The sequence below is a fragment of the Oncorhynchus keta genome, chromosome 1, assembly GCF_023373465.1.
Source record: "Oncorhynchus keta strain PuntledgeMale-10-30-2019 chromosome 1, Oket_V2, whole genome shotgun sequence".
NCBI classification, from domain to species: domain Eukaryota; kingdom Metazoa; phylum Chordata; class Actinopteri; order Salmoniformes; family Salmonidae; genus Oncorhynchus; species Oncorhynchus keta.
The window spans coordinates 50,078,622-50,100,233 of record NC_068421.1 but is presented as its reverse complement, the minus strand read 5'-3'; positions in this window follow the sequence as shown (position 1 = coordinate 50,100,233).

Sequence of the window (21,612 nt, the reverse complement as noted above, 5' to 3'; positions counted from 1 at the left end):
ACTGAAAACCCTCCAGAGCGAATCCGGAATACGGACTATTTGGAAAGGCCCTTCAGCCCAGTTTGTTGGCCCCGATTCACCCTTTTCCTCGTGTTGGTTATACCGTTACACTGGTTGTGACGACCTCCTCGTTCCTCCAACACAGAGCTAGATGGGTGCTGCTACTGTCAAGTCGACATTAATCAGAGCGAGAGTGAGTGTTCTGAAATTCACGCCACAGCTGTCACACAGTTTCTTTTTCTTCCACTCTCCAGTAAAACATTCCACTTACCGTAATGCATAATTATGGTCACATTTGGACAGATTAATCATTCCCACTTTACTACTTTATGTCTCAAGTTACAGCAGTCTTTTCAACGGAGGCCTTCGGGGGCAGCTTCTTTTGGCTGTGTCAGAGTCAGAGGGTGGATGTACTAGGTGGAAAGGGTATCGAGGTGGAGAGGGGTCTCACCCCCCCCACAGCCTTGATTGGACCTCCAGTCCATTATCTCTCGCAACGTGTATCCTCAACCCACCCAGTCTCCCTCACTGCTAGCCTGACATGCAGCATATGAGCTCAGGGGGCTTTAGTGCATGTCTAGTCCAGGGAGAAGCCTTGCTCCCAGCATGCGTCTTATCTACGCTTTAATTACTCCCCGTAATCATAGAGAACGCCTTGGTGCGCGTCGACACAGAGATTCACGTCGCGCGGCGGCGCCGACAAGCCTCTCAGAATGACAGTGCATTCACAGCAGCGAGCTGCAATTGCGCATAAGTTTCACGGGAACAATATTTCCCTGTGTTACATTGCACTTCCCCTGTAAATACACCATGACTAATGTGTGTGTAATGTAAAACCCTTAGTCTGTGGCTCTGTGCACTAGGCTTATCCCTCAACCCGGTGCTGGTGCCGCTGCCGAATGTAGCCGCGGCTCTCACTCTCTCTTTCAGGGCCACGGAGGCAGGCTGGCAACATGAGGCCCCAGGCCCCCCGCGACAATCCAGCCTCTTGTTCTGGCCCAATTGTCTGCGATTCTCCCCAGATATTTAGCTATTCAGCCCTGCTCTTTATGACTCTGCTGGGCCCAGTGTCGCAGCTCCTTCTAGAGAGTGCCACAGGAGAGGAGACACAGACGGAGGGCTTATCTGTCCCAAACACCCGAGCGATCATCATCTCCCAGAAGTACGCTATGAATATCTCTCTCTCCTGTATGTGTGTTTATTAAGCACTGGTAATGCTGTTTGGCTGTACTCATGGAATAGAGTGCAGGGAGAGGGGATCAGGCTTTGTGTACGGTTAATTTGGGCATGAATATTTCTCCCTAGTTTCTAGAGAGATGGTATTAGTGATATTGATGTTGTGAAGAGGGTACAAAATAAGATTGCCTTCGATGAAAAGAAGAACACATCTCTCTAAGTGCTTTCTGATAGCAGTCAAACAGAGCAGGCTCAGAGTATGAGGCCAGTTCATGATGAATGGTGGGTAATGAAGAATTTATATTTGCTCATTATAACACGAGTGCCTCCCATAAATAATAGTTCTCATTCAGAGATCAAATGATTACTCTGAAATCAAAATACAATGATTTCTTTGAAATTACTCTTTACTCAGTCACTATAGCACTCATCAATCCAGTGATGGATCATGATAAATGCTTACATACAGCAAAGCAAATAAAAATACTACATTTAGAAAATGTGATTAACTGATAGGTAAAGAAACATGAAACACAACACAATGATGCCTAATATGGATTGCATCGTTTCAAAATTGGTAACTATCACTGGAAAACCATATACGTATATCCACTCACAGTTATCATATATAAAGATGCCTTTGCACCCGGTGTAACAACAGTGCATACTCATTTAAATATTCATGTTTCATTTGGGAACAAATCGGTGAGCACATTTTGCATGCGCCAACATCTGTCACGGGGCTTCGAAATCATGGGCGGAAACAAACAGATTTGAGGACATGTTTCACGTGATAAATAATGCACAATTACCCGTCTAGCATTCAGCCGTCCGCCGCTGCCTTGGGTACGGAAAGTCTGTAGTTATAGTCTGCTGCCTGATTTCACACGGGTGGGCGGTATTTCTCATGCGAACGCACCTACCGCCATCTGTGTGCTCGTTACTGCGCTGACACCGTTCACAACACTGTGCTATATACTCTCTACAGGAAACCGTGGTCAGTGGATCCTCTCCTGTGCTGTGTCGAGAAGAGCTTTCTAAACAGAGAGCCCACGACAGAGCTGTCACCCGGAGCCTATACTAGTGTGGGATAACAATGACGACAGAACCCCATGAGTTTGTATTTTACATTTCGTGGTTGCACATTGAGATTCACGGTTGCAAATACGATTCGCAAATGTGTAATTACATTTTGCAAGCTTGTATCATGATATGTGAAAAACGTTACAATGGTCGCAAACTTTTACCTTTTAAAATGTTTAAACATTCGATGAGATTTGCAAGTACAATTTATTTCCTGAATTATTACAAGTCCATTAGCAACTATGAATAATCTGCTGTGAATCAAAAATACACTCAGATATCGCTGTTGTCACATCGCCATGCGATCCGTAAGCCTATTGCTGCAACTGTTGGCCGGATTGTTCCGTCAATCACATCTCAGGAAGTAGCTTAAAAGAGGAGAAGAGGAGGTTTTTCGTGGTTAAGGAAAGATGGCGGAAGCTAAGCACTGTTCGAGTCAGATGGAGCATTGAGTACAGTTAAAGGAAACGAGTGGAAACCTGCCTCATTGAAGAATGCAATCTCCCAATCAGGCCATCTCCCAATCAGGCCATCTCCCAATCAGGCCATCTCCCAATCAGGCCATCTCCCAATCTGAATGCTGTGACAAGGACCTGGATGGTAATACACATCTACTTCAGGCTGCCTAACTGAATACTGGGGCCTTCAGTGGTACCTTACTTGACATGACAGCAAGAGTCTCCTTATCTCTGTCTCGTAGCCATTGATCATGTCAACATTCATTTCATTTAACCACTCAAATGCATACAAACTGTCACGGATGCAAGAACTGACTTATATTAACTTGTCTATTTGTCCTATTATCCAGTCTTTCCTTGGATACATATTTTAGTTGGCACACCTGTGTGATATCTTATATACATTAACACTCATTTATTCACCCTGGATATGAGACTTGCATTGATTTTAGACCTTTTTGAATCATGGAGAAAGTGTTGCTTTGATGGAGAAAGTCTGCATGTTGTTTGACGCATAAATTACCATAGTAGTTAGTAAAAATTAAATAAAATAAAAAAAGTTTTTTTTGTAAGATAACTTTTAAGAAATGAATATGAGCAGTTTATGCAAAACCTTATTGAATTTGGTGGTCAACCTGCAAATTTGGCCATTGAAAAAGCCTTGATAGTTGCATCCTTCCTCAGGGAACTATCTGCCTGCTGATCACCGACAACAGGGTGGCAGGTTGTCATAATTTGCTGCTCTAGAGTTCCATGGCCCAGCAGACTCACCTGGGGATAGGGGGACAGACACATGTTAGTTGGTCTAGGATACTTTTAGAGAGAGGAGATAGCATAAGCTTTGGAGTGAGTACAGTATTTTTTTTTTATTTAAAAAAATTCTATTTAACCTTTATTGAAAATCATTTATTTTTCAACAGGACAAGGCCCCGATACACCTCCAGGCTGTGTAAGGGCTATTTGACCAGGAAGGAGAGTGATGGAGTGCTCCATCAGATAACCTGGCCTCCGCAATCGCCCGACCTCAAGCCAATTGAGATGGTTTGGGATGAGTTGGATGCAGAGTGAAGGAAAAGCAAGTGCTCAGCGTATGTGGGAACTCCTTCAAGCCTGTTGGAAAATCATTCCAGGTGAAGCTGGTTGAGAGAATGCCAAGAGTGTGCAAAGCTGTTATCAAGGCAAAGGTTGGATACTTTGATGAATCTCAATCTCAAATATAAAACATTTATGGATTTGTTTAACACTTTTTTGGTTGCAACGTGATTCCATGTGTTATTTCATATGTTTGATGTCTTCACTATTATTCTATGATGTAGAAAATAATAAAAATAAAGAAAAACCTTGGAATGAGTAGGTGTGGCCAAACATTTGACTGGTACTGTATATGGTTAATTATCAGAGATATCATGTAGGTGTTGCCTCATGGTGAATGTAGGGGTGAAGTATCGATCGTTTTCAAAAAGCATCCTCAATACAATTAAAACCTTGTTCCCCCCATTACTGCTGCCACGGAAACAAACTCAAATCACAGAATGTCGTCATCACAGCACTATAAATGTTAATTGCGGAAAAGCATGAAAAACCCACAGTTCCAGTTGGTGAGAACATGCTGCATAAATCTCTCTCGCCTTTGTCTCTAAGATGGTGGAAGCAATGACCAGGGTGATTTACTCTGACGCTTCCTGCCTGTGTCATTATTCTCACAATGGGCCCCAAACAATCTCACCTCATCCCGCCGGCGGCCATAACTTTGACACCAACATTTTAAAAAAATCAATTGGGCGGATTACGTCTTGGACTACAGCTCCGGGACTTTAAATCACACCAGTGACATTTGTTTTATCGCTTGCATATGTTAACACTTTCTGTTATTGCCCGATTCAGCCCTCCTAAATTCTGATGACTCCTCGCCGGCAAACCTTCGCCCAGGTCCCTGTATTGGTGAGCAAGACAAACCTTGCTCCCATTCTGTATTGAATAAACCGGCCAACCTCAAAAGTAATTATCCCGTGTGCCTCCGATCTTTTTATAACTAAGCAAGTTTGTTAATAAAATTGGTAATGCCCTTTGTCACTGTCCCCGCAGGCTAGATGAGACTGACAGAGCAGCGGGATTTTTTATTTAGTGGAGATATTGTTTGCTTGTTTTATTGAGGCCCTGTTGGTTGATGGATGGAATGGGATGTGCGGCCAGACAGTAAGCGATAGTTTTGGATATGGCCCAGGATTTTTGATATCTCATTATTTAGTCTGTCACTTGACATAACCCCGGGAGCGTGAAATCAGAATGCATCCGACACGTGTTGTATTTTTACAACAACTGTAACATAGCTACACTTTCACTGTACCCAAAATGCAACCTATTGCCTAACCGGGCCTTGCTAAAAGTAGTGCACAACATAGGGAATAGGGTCCTATTTGGGACACAGCCTATTTCTGTGAACTCAGATGTCAGACAGTTACCATTTGGTTCATTGCTGACTATAGGTACTTTGTTTCTTTACATCGTCGTTTGTCTCCATTTGGAAGTGGCTCCAAATGCCTGCTGACACTCCATACATACCATAATAAGCTAGAGAAGCTTTGTTTTGGGGTGGAAGCTGAGGGAGGGAACTCCATGTGCGAAGGGTACAGTACCAGTGAGCTGCATTTCAAAGCACCAGAAATGTACTTCTTCAGAAAAGTTCTGAGATATCTTTCTGTGGGGACAAACAGAATAACTAACAATTAAAAATCTTGCGTGAAATATGTCTTTGTACCTGGGAAGTTGCCCGCCGTCTCCTCAAATAGGTCTTGGCAGCAGTCTATTGCTTTGATCCCAGTGGCAGAGACTCTTCCTCACAATCTCAAGGTTTGAAGGATATGTCATTGCTGAGTGCATAGTAAAGTCAAAGTGGATTACCGTTACTAATGACGAGGCCCCTCTTTAAGCTTATACATGTTGGCTGTTCAGTCCAAATATATATAAATATCTCTCTCTCTCTCTCTCTCTCTCTATCTATCTTTTGTTTGAACTCCTCAAGGCAATTCCATTAATCCTGGGGGCTGCTCCAAGTCTCTGGAGAAAAAGGAACAAGAAGTGGGTTCTTAGTCAGACTCAGGAGGCATGCATATTACCATCCAGAATTTCCAAATATATTACTTACTCGCTAATGTTCAGTCCCTGGACAATAAAGCAAACGAGATCAGGCCAAGGATCTCCTGCCAGAGAGACATCAGGGACTGTAACCTACTCTGTTTTTCAGAATCAAGACTCCCTCCGGATATACTGTCCCAATCCATTCAGCCAGCAGAGTTTTCTGTACATCATGCAGACAGGCAGAAAGAACTGTCCAGGAAAAAGAAAGGTGGAGGTGTTTGCTTCATGATTAACTAATCATGATGTGATTGGGGTAACATACAGGAACTCAAGTCCTTTTCATCCCCAATTTGGAATACCTCACCATCAAAAGCTGACCACATTACCTGCTGAGATAATGGTCTTCGGTCATCGGCATGGCCGTGTATATATTCTGTGTATAGTTAAGGATTATATCCCCTCCACCTTACCCTAGACCTACTACAATTTGCATACTGCTCCAACAGATCCACACATGACACAATCGCCATCACACGGCACACTGCCCTATCCCATATGGACAAGAGGAATGTCTATGTAAGAATGCTGTTCATCGACTACAGCTCTGCCTTCAACACCATAGTGCCTTCCAAGCTCATCACTAAGCTCGGGCCCTGGGTCTGAACCCCGCCCTTTGCAACTTGGTCCTGGGGTTCCTGAAAGGTCAACCCCAGGTGGGGAAAGTAGGCAACAACACCTACGCCACGCTGATCCTCAACATGCACGTCTCTAACTCAATCGCAATGTTTGCTGACGAGACAACAGTGGTAGTCCTGATTACCAACAATGTCAAGACAGCCTACAGGGAGGAGGGGAGGGCCCTGGCGGAGTGGTGCCAGAAGAATAACTCCCTCAACGTCAACAAAATGAAGGAGCTGATCATGGACTTCAGGAGACAGCAGAGAGAGAACGCCCCAATCCACCGACAGGCCGCAGTGGAGAGGGTGAAAAGTTTCAAGTTCCTCAGCGTGCACATCACTGACAATCTTGAAATGGTCCATCCACACAAACAGTGTGGTGAAGAAGGTGGCTGAAGAATGGCTGAAAAAATTTGGCTTGGCCCAAGACACTCACAAACTTCTACAAATGCATTGTGAGCATCCTGTCGGGCTGTATCACCGCCTGGTACGGAAATTGCACTGTCCACAGCCGCAGGGGTCTCCAGAGGGTGGTGATATCAGCCCAACGTATCACCGGGGGCACACTGCCTGCACTCCAGGACATCTACAACACCCAGTGTCTCCGGAAGGCTGAGAAGATCATCAAGGACACAAGCCATGGCTTGTTCACCCTGCTACCATCTAGAAGGCAGAGACAGTACAGGTGCATCAAAGGTGGGACCGAGAGACTGAAAAACAGCTTTTATCTCCAGGCCATCAGACTGTTAAATAGTCCCCATTAGCCGGCCTCCGCCCCATGGTCAAAGTATTTATTTGGTACAACAGGCATCCAACACATTGCTTCCACCTTCCCAGTATTTACAGTGCACGTATAAGAGAGAAGAATACATACCATCCCCCAACAAGTATCTGCACCATAGCCATTTAGTCTGTTCAAAAGAGTATATTTTCACACAGCAGTAGTAAGCAGCACAGCTCTGTCCAGAAAGACCCAGTATGATGTCTGATTAATCACCTGGGCAGCTCCTCTTCTGTGGCAGGCTGTGTTTTTCTCTTTCATGCCAGGAAGAGACTGTAGCTACTAAGTGCAAATCGCTGACGATGCCATCTTTTTTAAGCTAGTGTAGCGAGGGAGCGACCTCCTTTCCATTAGACAAGACAGGCCAAGGGAACAGACAGTGAACTAAGAGTTCACTACTGCCTTCTAATTAGAGGGCCCAGCTTACTGATACACACATTCTCACACACACACATTCTCTCACACACACACAACTGAGGCTCTCCACTTGGCCTCTGTATCCCCCGTCACTCAAAGCTGCACATTAGTTTAGAGGGATGTATTGATTTACTGAAGCTTTCAAATATTCTGAAAGGGAAATGGTGATGTTTAACCCTTCTGCATGCTTTTTTCTGTCTTGGAATCAGTTGAGACCGAATTGGAGCATGGGATGAGTGTTTGAGTAGAGTTCAAGTTTGATTCAGCTTGATCTGCAGATGGCTTTCCATGTTGCCAGTGTCTTAAAAAGAGCACAGAAATATTATGAGCCGTTTGTCGTTGATATGAGTCCTTCAGAAAAACCTAGATAATATCTAACATTCAGTACATTCCGAAAGTATTCACACTCCTTGACTGACTTTATAAGGGATTACATGTATATGTTTTGTCACTGGCCTTACGAGTATCTCGTAATGCCCTTTGGCCTTTCTAATGCTCCTTCAGTCTTCCAGGCCTTCATCAACTAAGTATTTTGGTATATGCTGGGAAGGGGCTTAGTGGTCTATATAGGTGTTATTTTGGCCTATTCTGCTGACCGCGTCCAGTATGTCTTGTTATTCAGGTCTGTGCTGAGAAGTGTTGGAGCATGATCTATATGTTAAACAGGAGCAATGTTTGTTTTTTCAGCAATCTGTATCCTTTTTGGGCTGTGTCATCTCCATGGAGGGAGTGGAGATGGAGGAGCAACGCGTAAGTTCATGACCCATCCCCAATTCCGTGAAAGCAGTCCAGCGATTCCTGGGCTTCGCCAACTATTTCCAGAGGTTCATGCGGGGCTTCAGCATGGTGGTCGCGCCTCTTACCTCCCTGCTGAGAGGAGGTCCCCAGCAGCTTTGTTGGACGGTGGAGAGGTCGTTCGAGATGCTAAAGGCACGCTTTACCACTGCTCCTGTGCAAATGAATTACTTAAAAATCATACAATGTGATTTTCTGGATTTCTGTTTTAGATTCCGTCTCTCACAGTTGAAGTGTACCTATGATAAAAATGACAGGCCTCTCCATGCTTTGTAAGTAGGAAACACTGGCGATTTTGCAGGTTATCAAACACTTGTTCTCCCCGCTGTATATCCTGATAAGAGGAAGTTAGTCGATATGTAGTTAAATATTCCTAATTAAATATTCATTCAATGACAGATTTTTTTCTAGTAGGTTTGAGTGACAACATTTGACGAGAAGGGACCTCAGAGTCAATAAAAACAGTCCATTTGGATTTGATTGACATGTTTGTTGTTGGTTTGGAAATGGGTAGGCGGAAATCCTGTGCATACGTGACATTTAGATAAACTACAATTTGTACACATGATAATGTCACATAATTGGGAAACAGCCATCATTTCCAGATTTTCTTGATTTTCTTGCTTATAAGTTCAACTGCTCCATTGTTCCTTCCTGCCTTCCATCCATCCATCCTGATCTCTCTCCCTCCACATCTCTCCTCCCTCTCCCGTCCTCCTTCCTTCCCTCCCCTCTCTCTCGCTCTTCCCTCTACCCTCTCTCCTTTGCAATTTCCATCTGTTCAAATGAAATATCTTTGGCAACAGGAGAATGCCCCTTAGCAATGAGGGACAATATATCTTCAACATCTCAGCTGTCCAACACTCTTCATGTAATATTTATACAGCGAACGTGGCAGTGGCCATGTCGGAAATGGTTAAGTGGAGCAGGTTGAGGATCCTTGCAAAGCCACCAACCTGCCGACAGATGAGGGCAACTCAATTGGCATCCTATTTCCTAAATAGTGCACTGCTTTATGATGCCATTTCAGACTTGGACGAGGTGTACGGCCAGCCAATCCAGTCTCTCTCATTTACATGTTGGCCAGCAATCACAGCTGACCTGGTCACATCTGGCACATTTGTTCAATTAATTAATCATGCGTGAGGAGGGATGCCAGGCTAGCGAGGGCTTTGATTACATTTGCCATATTGTTGTTGAGGTGAGCTGTGGTGAGGATATAAAGGGTCCAGGTGGATCCCTGTATGTTGATCTCCCTCTGGTTGGGTAATTATTCAAGCATTTGGCCAATAGCTGTGGCTATAACTCGAGAGCTGTCAACTACTCAGCCAATAACTGATGAGGAGAATGAATATTTAATATAGCAGTGTTTGGTAGTCATTTGGATAAGATTTGGAAATGAGGTGTAGCTCTCTCAATGTTCATTTTGTTTATTTAGCCAAGATAGTCGACAGTAACGATTGCCACTTTTTTCCAGGGAGTATTCTGATGTGTGTGCACCAGGGTTGGGGTCAATTCCGACCAACTTATGAAATAAATAGCTTCAACCTTTCAGTTTACTGATAGCTCATAAAAATAGATGCCCCTTTTCAAATTATTGAACTGGAAATTCAGTTTACTTCTTGAATGGACTGCTTTCAATTCAAATGGACACCAGCCCTGCTGTGCACGGGTGTGTGTTGGGTATTCAATGTCACAGGAGTCGTATGCAGCGGAAATACCACTCAAAATGGAATCTCAGTCAATGCTGAATAGAGTATCACTCCCTGTACTTAATAGTTTCGAGGCCAAACCATACTGCATAGTGAGGTTAGCTGGGTAGGGCAAGGCTAGGCTAGAAAGGGCAGGGTTGTCCGTGCAGCGTTCCCCTCTCTTGTGGAGATCCACATCATGTGGAGACCCCCGCCCCGACCGCCCCTTTGTCTGTCTCTGCTCACAAATATTCTCAATTATTTCCTGTCTACTGCTTGCGATCAAGACCTTCCAAACACCCCTCCCCTCCCCTCCTCCTCCAGCCCTGTTTTTCAGCCCATTCAGACAATCAAGGGCCTCTCCTCTTTGGGGAGCGGCTGTCACAGACTTGTCCCACTGACAGACATGTCAATCTGGTCTGGCAGACTCAGCGGGTAGGTGGCCACACGGCACCATGGAACAAGGGACTAGGAGGGAAGGGGAGTGTCAAATGGAGGATTCAAAATTCCATTGGATTTTTGAGGCCACTTCAAGCATAAGTTCATACAGATGTAAAATCTTGATTTGAGCCTTACGGCAGCCTGGCCAATAGAGCGTTAGAGGCGACGCACCATTTTTTATTGTCAGAAATTAATTCAGTGGAGGCTCCTCAGAGGAGGAAAGGCAGGATCCTCCTCCTCAGTGAATTTCATAAAAAGAAAAAGTGAAACATTAAAAAAAAGTTATCCTTTTTAGATAAAACTATACTAAATATATTCACGTCACCAAATAATGTATTAAAAAACAAGGTTTGCAATGAAGGTCTGCAGTAGCAAACAACACTCTGTAGGATAGCGCCATGGTGTAGCCGGAGGACAGCTCGTTGCCATCCTCTTTTGCATACATTGACTTCAATACAAAAACTAGGAGGCTCATGGTTCTCAGTAATTATGACAACTTCAGTAGCACGTCCACCAACCTATCAGAGCTCTTGTAGCATTAACTGACATGTTGTCCACCCAATCAAAAGGATCAGAGAATGAGTCTGATACTGAAGCATAAGGTACAGCTAGCTAGCACAGCAGTGCATACAATGTGGTGAGTAGTTGATTCAAAGAGAGAAAAAGACAAAAGTTGAACAGTGTTGAATAAATTAATTAATACAAGAATAAGGAGATGTCACGATCGTCATGGGAAGAGGTGGACCAAAGCGCAGCGTTGTACGTGTTCATTCTATTTATTTATTAACTGAAAACCGACAACAAAACAAAATACGAACGTGACGTTCTGCAGGGCAAAATAACAACCAGTGCAAAAATAAGAACCCAAAAATGAAAGAGGGAAAAAGGACTGCCTAAGTATGATTCCCAATCAGAGACAACGATAGACAGCTGCCTCTGATTGGCAACCACACTCGGCCAAAAACAAAGAAATAGAAAGCATAGAAATAAAGAAACTGGAATGCACACCTAGTCACACCCTGGCCTAACCAAAATAGAGAATAAAAACATCCCTATGGCCAGGGCATGACAAGAGAAGCAAGAGAGAGGGAGAGAGAGAAAGAGAGATCGCTATATTTCATTGTATTTTTTTAATACTTTCACCTACCTAACAAAGGCCGATAGCTAGTTTAGTCTACTCAAACCCCAAGCTCAAACCACAAGGGATACTAAGTTAGCTAGTTACCTATGGCTATCCAAAACTGGAACTCTTCCAAGTCAAGGTAAGCTTTTGATTATATTAATTTATTGCCACTGGGGCCCGCCGGTATAAATGCTGAACAACTTGCTGACTGTACTCTGTACTGCATAATTGTAGTGGGTTTACTAACATGTTAGTTCTAGTAGCTATGTTGTCTAGCTACAACGTTAGCTAAAATGGTGACAATGATGTAGGCTGTGTGTAGCGGTTATGATATGAAGGTATGGCTTGGAATGTTTTTTTTTTGCCTGGTCACTGACAGCTGATGTGTTGTGCACTGAAGTCCACAAGCGAAGGGAAAAGGTGAGAGGAGGAGGGCGCTTAGATGCAAGAAGGAATTCTACAATGAGCAAAATGATCATCTTGATTGAATGTGGCTGCAATGAAAATGAACTGTGTTTGCGTGTGACCAAGGATGTATTCATTCTGCCGATTCTGTTGGGAAAAAAAAGTTTCTTAAACGGAAGCAAATGGGAACGAAACGGGGATAAACATACCTGAATTTGTCCAACAGAAAACTCTTGTTAGCAACTGTAGGACTAATGATTATACCCTACATCAGCTAGATGCAGGAAAGAGTGTGCAAGGCAGTATTGAATGTGTCAGTCTGTCACCTTGATTCATAGGCTAGGTTGTAGCAATCTCATGAGAGGTAGAGGGAAAATTAGAGTATCATGTAGTAGCCTAAACCTATTGATGTTACAATGAGCTTGGTGAATGGAATATGGATGACAGTTATCCAATATGCTGTAACAGAAATAAGGCCATCCTCATTAAAAAAAACAAAATATATTGTCCTCCCTCAACTTAAACGTCACAGACTGCCACAGAATTCATGGATTATGTTTTAAATGTGTACATTTTCCTGTTAAATAATATATTGTTCAAAACAAGCTTTTCATTTACTTACTACTCTGCCCTTCAGTGACTGCCAGCAGCAGCAGCTCCACCCCGGCGGGAGCATAGGCCATGTGAACATTGCTTGAGTTGTTTTGCCAGCTATTTGCTATGAGGGGGAACTGCCTCAGTGAAATTGTGTAATTTCATAGCCTAAATTATAAAAGCACAAAGTAAATGGACCATCCTAGGGTGCTCAAGTGTGTTTTTCAGTCAGAACAGCTCTATTCTCCCACCCCCAATGAGACTCTAGCGCCAGGCAGTTACTTCCAAACATGAGACTAGATCTGCTCTATCAGGTACAGATGGAGTTAAAGCAAAAAGCAATTTGTAATTATTAACTTGGAAATAAATAATCACAACATTCATGGGAGCCTGGAAACTGATAAACCAGATGTCCACATTCGGATATACAAATAATCAAAAGGACCCTCTGTCACTGCCTAGAACCTTCTCATTGCTGATCTGGTAGGACAAAAAAAGCATGGCTGATTGCTCCCCCCCCCCATGTTGTTCATCAGATTCTACTGCAGGTGACATACTGCTAGACTCTCTTACCTGTAGACATGGATGAACGCTTTTCCCTTTCTGTCACGTAAGCCATGTCTACCCTTAGTTTGAAGATGTAATCTGGAGACAGGTGTTTTAACAACAGCCTCCTATGGCTTCTCAATTCGGCTCCCTCCGAATATTTGCAGAATTTTCTCCCGTCTCCTTAGCTATCTGCTTCCACCGGGCATTCCACTGATGTCAAACCCCGGTCAACTTCTTCCGTAACAACAGCACTGTTGATCGCCATTTCAGAAGACTACAATGCCTGGTTCACTTAAAATGTTTTGACCTAAATCAGGGATTTCCTCATCTTCTGATTCATTTTCAAAATGAGAGAGAGTCAGCATGGCATGATTGTCCTCCAGAAAGTGGAGAGCATTAACACTTTTGCAGTTCTTCGTGATATCTTTCAAAGAAAGGCTGATATCCTGAGAAAGCGTGACAATCAAATAAAACCAATTGGAGAGCTTACAACTGAACAAAAATGTCATGTTCATTTGTGAATACAACACAAAAACGCAGATTATGCTGCGTTTACACAGGTAGACCAATGCTGATCTTTTTTCACTAATTGGTCTTTTGACCAATCAAATCATCTCTGAAAAAAACGGATGTGCCACAGTGACCGATTCCTTTCCCCTCTTTATTGCAAGATTGTGCTCTGTGATTAATCAACATCAACAGTAGTTCATCTTGAATAATAGTTTTAAATTAAAAATGAAAACAAGTTTAAAAGACTTCAAAGAATACTTTATGTCGTATAATTTCAAAGTGTACAAGTAAATTAGCTTATATGTAAAGGAGACATCTTAATAACAAGTAGGCTATTATTACTAAAGCATAAATGCAGGTGAACAAAAAAAGTCCATACCAGAGGTGGCCAACAGAGCTCCACTGATCCCTGATCTACTTGGCGAGCAGACTTCTAATCCAGATACTGGGAGATGAATTCACCTTTCAGCAGGACAATAACCTAAAAAACAAGGCTAAATCTACACTGGAGTTGCTTACCAAGAAGAGTGGTTTGACTTACTTGAAAATCTATGGCAAGACCTGTAAATGGTTGTCTAGCAGTGATCAACAACCAATTTGACAGAGCTTGAAGAATTTTGAAAAGAATAATGGCACATGTTCTACAATGCAGGTGTGGAAAGCTCTTAGAGACTTACCCAGAAAGACTTAGAGTTATAATAGCTGCCAAAGGTGCTTCTACAAAGAATTGACTCAGGGTAGTGAATACTTATTTAAATTAGACATTTTTGTATTCAATTTTCAATACACTTCACTTTGTCATTATTGGATACTGTGTGTCTATAGGTAAGAATAAAATCAATTTTGAATTCAGTAACACAACAAAATGTGGAATAAATCACAGGGTATGAATACTTTCTGAAGGCACTGTAAGTGCCTCGTTATATGCTTTTTTGTCCTCCTGCATCACTTTATACGCAGAAGGTCTCTGCTAAACATAGAATCACATGGTTTATCCGCCCCTCTGTGAGCACTGATAACTTCCAAACAAAGTTGACTACAAATGCAAATTTGTCAATGTCTTAGCAATTGGTACAACCCAGTGCTGCATACAAAACAGAGATGACGGAATTAAAATAGAAATCGTTTTTATTGAAATACATATAATGTTCAATCAATTTAGTCCTATTTTGCTACTTCAAAGCTACTATCTGGTATCTGTTTCAATATATTTCATGATGTGTAGCCTAAACAAAATCTGGATTTTTGTATATTATTATAGGGTAAGCATTAGAATAAGCCACCTCGATATTTTCAGCCATCGGGGATAATATCTTTCTAGGAGGTGATCCGTCGTCAGTATTGTGGAATAATTTGAATGGTTTCTAATGATCTTCAGTAGCAACACATGCCTCAACAATGCACTTAGCGAACATTCTGTATGTTACATCTTTGGCCGTTGTCGGAAAGATGCATCGTTAAAACACTGGTAAGCCTAAATTACATCACTATCGGGAACCCAGCCCAGGTGTGTTAGTGCTGGGCTTGAACAGAAGCCTACACATCCAGCAGGGTTGGCCTGCTCCAGTTGTAATAGGTTTACAACTTGTGTGTAACTTTAAAACTGTACTTTTGTTTGCAACATTTGTTAACATAGCTACACACACACAGTCTACAATACATTAGGAACACCTTCTCTTTCCGTGACAGACTAACCAGGTGAATACAGTTGAAAGCTATGATCCCTTATTGATGTCACTTGTAACAATCCGCTGCAATCAGTGTAGGTGAAGGGGAGGAGACAGGTTAAAACTTATTCAGGATCAGTGTCCCTTCCACGGAACAGTTGAGCTAACGTAGGCTAATGAAATTAGCATGAGGTTGTAGGTCACAAGAAAATTTCCCAGGACATAGACATACATATCTGATAGTCAGAAAGCTTAAATTCTTGTTAATCTAACTGCACTGTCCAATTTACAGTAGCTATTACAGTGAAAGAATACCATGCTATTGTTTGAGGAGAGTGCACAATTTAGAACATGAAAGGTTATTAATGAATAAATTAGGCACATTTGGGCAGTCTTGATACAACAATTTGAACAGAAATGCAATCGTTCATTGGATCAGTCGAAAACTTAAACACACTGCTGCCGTCTAGTGGCCCAAATCTAAATTGCACCTGGGTTGGAATAATACACCATGGCCTTTCTCTTGCATTTCAAAGATGGTATAAAAAAAATACAAATGTTCTTTGTATTATCTTTTACCAGATCTATTATGTTATATTCTCCTACATTCATTTCACATTTCCACAAACGTCAGTGTTTCCTTTCAAATGGTAAAAAGAAGATGCATATCCTTGCTACAGGCAGTTTGGGTATGACATTTTAGGATAATTGTTTTTAAAGGGGCGGATCCAAGCCTTGAGACAACGAAGACATGGATTGTGTATGTGTTCCATTCAGAAGGTGAATGGGCAAGACAAAAGATTGAAGTGCCTTTGAACGGTTATGGTAGTAGGTGCCAGGCGCACCTGTTTTGAGTGTGTCAAGAACTGCAATGCTATTGGGTTTTTCACACTCAAGTTTCCCATGTGTATCAATAATGGTCCACCACCCGAAGGACATCCAGCCAACTTGACACAACTGTGGGAAGCATTGGAGTCAACATGGGCCAGCATCCCTGTGGATTGCTTCCGATACCTTGTAGAGTCTATGCCCCAGCGAATTGGGGCTGTTCTGAGGACAAAAGGGGCTGCAACTCCATATTAGGAAGGTGTTACTAATGTTTTGTACACTCAGTATATGGTAATAGGAAATACATGCATTTCCATGACAGCTTTGAAAAGCAATTTTGTATTGACCGATGTAGATATGCATTTTCAAATACATCCAACTTAAAAGTTTCATATGATAGGCAAGCGATGCAAAAGCTTGCAGAGGGCCTATCCAACTGATCATCTCTTTAGAAAAATATATAAACAGTTGGAACCAATATTTAAAAAGGACTGATATTGGCACAAGATGGAAGGAATGTTGGAACATAACTAACGAAGTGACAGTTAATTGAAAATGTACGCTTAATCCAATATAAATGAATGTGTTGAATTTATCAATACAAGAGACAATTCACAAATTCTACTGCACAGCGGCAGAGTCATGTCTGAAGAGTAAAACTACTAATGACTCAATAATTCATGCCTTCTGGGAATGTTTCGGAAAGTCCAAAAGTGATGTATTAGTGTAGATCACATATGTCAGAGTCAAGGCCCGCGGGCCACATCCGGCCCGCGAGGAGGTTTTTTACGGCCCCTGGGATGATCTTGATTTATTATTAGAACCGGCCCGCAGACCGCAGCAAGCCGGCAGCCCGCAGATCTTTTACACGCACCAATACTACATTTCCCACAATGCAACGGTGACGCACCGAGCAGTAGGCTGCTTCATTTCAATATTTATTGGCACAGCAGTTGTCAGCATCACAGTAAAATTAACTTTCAGATAACCATCAAAAATGGCAAAACGGAAGGTGGACACTGAGAACCGGGGTTTCAAACAAGGTGGGAGTCGGAGTATTTGTTCACGGAGGTAGCTGGAAAACCTGTGTGTCTTCTGTGTGGAGAAAGTGTGGCGGTACTGAAAGAGTATAATCTGAGACGACATTATGAAACGAAACACGCGGACAAAAACAAGAATATGGACATGGAACAAAGGCTACAAAAGGCAGAGGAATTAAAACGAGGCCTCAAATCTCGACAGGCTCTGTTCAAAAAAGCCAAATCACAAGGCCAGGCTGCTGTCAAGGCCAGTTTTATTTTGGCAGAAGAGATCGCTAAATCAGCCCGGCCATTTACGGAGGGGATTTCATCAAAAACTGCATGATTAAAGTTTGTGACGAAGTTTGCCCAGAAAAAAGGCAACTCTTTTTAAATGTGAGTCTGAGCAGAAACACCATTGCCGAGAGAGTAGACCAGTTGTCCATCAATCTAAAAGAGCAGCTTGTGAAAAAGGGAAAAGATTTCATTGCATATTCCTTGGCTGTGGATGAGAGCACCGACATTTCTGACATTGCCCAGTTGTCAATTTTCATCCGCGGAGTGGACTCCAGCCTAAGCGTGACAGAGGAGTTTTTGGCTTTACGTCCTATGCATGGCATGGCACAACTACGGGGCATGATTTGTATGAAGAGGTGTCAAGATGTGTAAATGAGATGGAGCTGCCTTGGGAAAAACTCGTGGGTTTGACAACCGACGGAGCACCTGCGATGTGTGGACACAGGAGCGGACTGGTGGCGAAGATACGGGAAAAGATGCAAGAGGAAAACGCGACAGGTGAGCTGACAGCTTATCATTGTATCATACACCAGGAAGCGTTGTGCGGTAAAGCCTTGAAAATGGAGCATGTAATGAGCATCATCACGCGCACAGTTAACTTTATCAGAGCCAAAGGTTTGAATCACCGCCAGTTCAAGGCATTTCTGACGGAGTTAGAAACGGAGCATGGTGATTTGCCTTATCACACAGAGGTGGGAAAGGTGCTTCAAAGATGGCTAAATGTTTCTGTGTGAAATGGCTTTTCTGTGTGACATTACGAGTCATCTGAATGCAATGAACTTGCAGCTGCAGGGTCGGGATCGTGTCATCTCTGATATGTACAGTACAGTGAAGGCATTTAAAACCAAACTGACTCTGTGGGAGACGCAGATGCGGAAAGAAAATTTGAGCCACTTTCCCAGCTGCCAGACCATGAAAGAGAAGCTCTCTACCAGTGCGTTCCCGAGCGCACAGTTGGCTGATAAAATAGGTATGCTTGCCGCTGACTTTCGACGCCGATTTGCTGACTTTAAAGCACAAAAAAGCAGGTTGGAACTGCTCGGTAACCCATTTGCTGTTGACGTGGAAAGCTCACCACCAAACCTCCAAATGGAGTTGATTGACCTCCAATGCAATGATGCACTGAGGGCAAAATATGCGGCAGTGGGTGCTGCGGAGTTCGCCCGTTTCCTCCCCGACACAATGCCCCAGCTGCGCATCCAGGCTGCTCAAACGTTGTCTATGTTTGGCAGCACATACCTGTGTGAACAACTGTTTTCTTTGATGAACTTGAACAAAACATCACACAGAAGTCGACTTACTGCTGAACACCTCCACTCAATTCTGAGGATTTCCTCAGCTCAGAGCCTTACCCCGAACATTGATGAACTTGTGGAAAAGATGGGACACCACCAAGTATCACCCTCAACCTCAAACAAGTGAACATTACTGTGCAATCACATATTTAGAGTTTTTACTCAGTTCAAGTTTAAAAGTTAAAGTTTAATATTTGTTTTCACTGCATGTTACTTCTCCTTAAACAAAGTGTTGTTTTTGATTAATAGATTTTTGCACTTTATTTTATTGTATTTCAATCCAATTATATTTTAAAAATATTTCAGTTGAGTGGATGATAGAAAATTGCTATTATTGTTTTTTTCTTTGAAGTAAATTTAGCCCACTTTTTGCTAAAATAGAAAATATAGGCTACTGATGGTGCCTTGAATACCGGTTTCTTTCATTTAATGTTCATGTTATGGGGATTTTTATATAAAGGAAATTTGTCTTTTGTGTCTGTTGAAAATTAAAGATTACTGACAGAGCCATAAGAAAATATTGCTTTATTTATCTGATCATATTGGAATATATTTGTTAGGTTTTCAGTAGGTTCAATTAGGTTCACTAGACTATATGCGTCATTTAAACATTTTTCAATGAACATTCGAACAGTCCGGCCCTCGGCTTGTAGCTAAATTTTTTATTTGGCCCTCCGTCCATTTGACTTTGACACCCCTGGTGTAGATGTATTAGTATTACAATATTAGTATTATAATGTCCGTTTCTTTTTTATTTGTCTGTCTGCATATTTCAATACATGGCACATGAGGATGCACCGAGATCCCTGATGGGTTGGACAATGATTTTTCATAAATCATCTTTTTTTAAAATCGTAAACTGGAAATCAACCAATCCACCACCGTTTACGCATTGGAAACGTCAAATACTTAATTTGTCAAAAAATGTAGAGTGTGTGGGCGATGGAGAGAAAAAAAATCAGACAGTTTGAGGCCATTTGGCATAAAGTGATATGGGCGCTGGAGATGGGGGTGAGAGCTAGTGGGTCTGGGCAGGTGTCATGTAGTTTGTTTGTATGATGTCATCATTTGTATGTTTTGGTTTGTATTGTTGATAACATCAAATAAAATATAATACAATTTTAAAAAGCAGACTGGAACAAATTTTCCTCTAGGATTTTGCCTGTGCTTAGCTCTATTCTTTTTCTTTTATCCTAAAGAACTCCCTAGTCCTTGATGATGACAAGCATACCCATAACATGATGCAGCCACCACCATGTTTGGTATTGTATTGTATTTGTCCAAAACATAATGCTCTGTATTCAGCTGCTCGGTACAGAATGATGGAGGCCACTATGTTTGTGGGGACCTTCAATGCGACATAAATGTATTGGTATACTACCCCAGATCTGTTCATTCGACACAACCCTGTCTCGGAGCTCTACGGACAATTCCTTTGTCCTCATGGCTTGGTTTTTGCTCTGACATGGACTGTCAAGTGTGGGACCTTATATAGACAGGTATGTGCCTTTCCAAAGCACTCCCAATCAATTGAATTTACCACAGGTGACCTCCAATCAAGTTGTAGAAACATCTCAAGGATGATCAATGGAAACAGGAAGCACCGGAGCTCAATTTCGAGTCTCATATTAAAAGGGTCTGAATACTGATATAAATAAGGTATTTCTGTTTCTTATTTGTAATACATTTGCAAACATTTCTAAAAACCTGTTTTCACTTTGTCATTAAGGGGTATTGCGTGTAGATTAATGAGGAAAAACTATTTAATCAATTTTGTAATCTGGCTGTAATGTAACAAAACGTACGACTTTGCCGCACGTTGATAATCTTTGAGGGTTCTTCTATATTTGGATGTACACAAAAGGCCCCGTCATTTTGGGGGGGGGGATAGTTAATGTGCTAAGTTGGCAATGACACCTGTATGTCTCTTCCACACTGGACCCTGTCCAACTCTGGTGCACCTAGACATATGGCAGGCAAGATGAGATGAGACATCCTTAGTCATTTGTTGGGCATTATTTACATATGATTGTTTCAAAATAAATATTGGAAGTACAAAATGGCATCTGTGGTTTTGTGCTGCTAGCAGCACCATTAAATCCCTTGGAACGTTTGGAGCATAGAACCAGACACTTGGCTATTTGAATTCAAATCATAAAATGTTGTATTGCTTCCGTGGCAAAATCACATGAGCTCCGTCAATACATTATTCACAGATAGTCCATATCTAACATTGATGCAGTGCTATTTCTTTGAGGCCACACATATTAAGTCCATTTTGATAGCGATGCCAAATCTCCAATGGCGCTGCTTGAGACGTGTGGCGTGACAGTGGGAGTCCCCCTCCCCCCAACTCCCTGCTTCCCCCCTCTTGCGTTCCCCCTCCGTGGTCGTGGTTGCTCCCAGCGCCCAGCCACACGTTTCTGACACTTGTCTCTGTGGCACATTAGTCATTGGCCGCTCCCGCCGCAGCCTCCCGGAGAGGGCGAGCATGAATTTAACAGCTACCTCCGCCCTGAGGCGATCAAACCACACGATTTGTCTGCTGCACATTACACCCTGTAAATAGACATTTTGGATGCTCTGCACCACATCATTCTCTCTATCCCACTCCCTCTCTTCCTGTCTTCCTTTCAAATCAAGTCAAATGTGATTTGACACATGCTTCGTAAAACAACAGGTGTAGACTAAAGCCGGGTGTACACGACACGACTTTGAAAATCCTAAC